The following is a 1,068-nucleotide window of genomic DNA, read 5'->3' as shown; positions in this document are numbered from 1 at the left end:
GCCGCTCATGGCCAGGCTGGCTTCCTCTGACCCTTCTAGTTTGGGGCAGGAGGGGCTTCCTCTGGGAGTGAGCACCGTACCAGGCTGAGATTCATGCAGGAAACAACGGAACAGCACTCAAAACCCACAGTGGCCACAATGGACTCAAGCAATCATGACGACATCACGGAACCCAGCAACGTTTCATTCTGTTGTATATGGGTCACCATGAGTCAGAGCTGAACCGGCAGCAACTAAGAACAACATATTAGAACAAGTATAAAGAAATCTTGGCAATATAAACACCAAGGGGTAGGTTGTCTGGGGAGAGTGAGGTGGTGTGATTGGGGAGGGGTAGCCAGGAGGCCACAACTGTACTAGCAATGTTTTGTCTTTCTGAGAGTTAATTTTTAAAACATCATGGTAAAATATCATTAAAATAAAGTAAAACAGAAAACAAACAAAAAACAGGACCACAGGATAGATCACTGTGTTGGGCCCATCACGGCTGTGTGACCATGGGACAAGTGACCCTACCTCTCTTGAACCTCCGTTTGCTTATCTGCAAATGGGGTTAACACCAGAACCTACCTGTCAGGGCTGCTGTGAACATTCATTGCAGCCCTGTGTCAAGAGCCCTTTAAAAACTAGCAGGCAGAGAACATAGAAAATGCTCAGGAAGGAGGAGCTGTCGTCAGCGTGACCACGCTCTGTCTGTTCCCCTAGTGTAGTGCAGACCTGGGGTCAAACTCCACACCTATTTCCAACAGCTGTGGGATTTTAGACAAAGCCTTCCCTGCTGGGGCCTTAGTCTTGTCTGTCAAATGTGAGTAGTACTCACTCTTCCCCCAAAGGGTGGTCGTGAGTCAGAGCGATGCTGCCTGGGAGGGTGAGAACCAGCCCCTCTCCAGCAGCCCCGGCAAGGATGGACATGATCATTAGTGAGTGCGATGAGCCTAGCATGGTACGTGGCCAACAGCAGATTCAAAGTAAGTGGAAACTGGACTTCTTACATGTATTTTTTAAAGTATGCATTATATACCACTGATACCTGCTTGTCAAGGAATCCTGGTGGTTCAACAGTTAAGC

Source organism: Orycteropus afer, unplaced genomic scaffold (assembly GCF_000298275.1).
Source record: "Orycteropus afer afer isolate SDZICR_OR568_19922 unplaced genomic scaffold, OryAfe1.0 scaffold00405, whole genome shotgun sequence".
Taxonomy (NCBI): domain Eukaryota; kingdom Metazoa; phylum Chordata; class Mammalia; order Tubulidentata; family Orycteropodidae; genus Orycteropus; species Orycteropus afer.
This window is presented reverse-complemented; position numbering follows the sequence as displayed.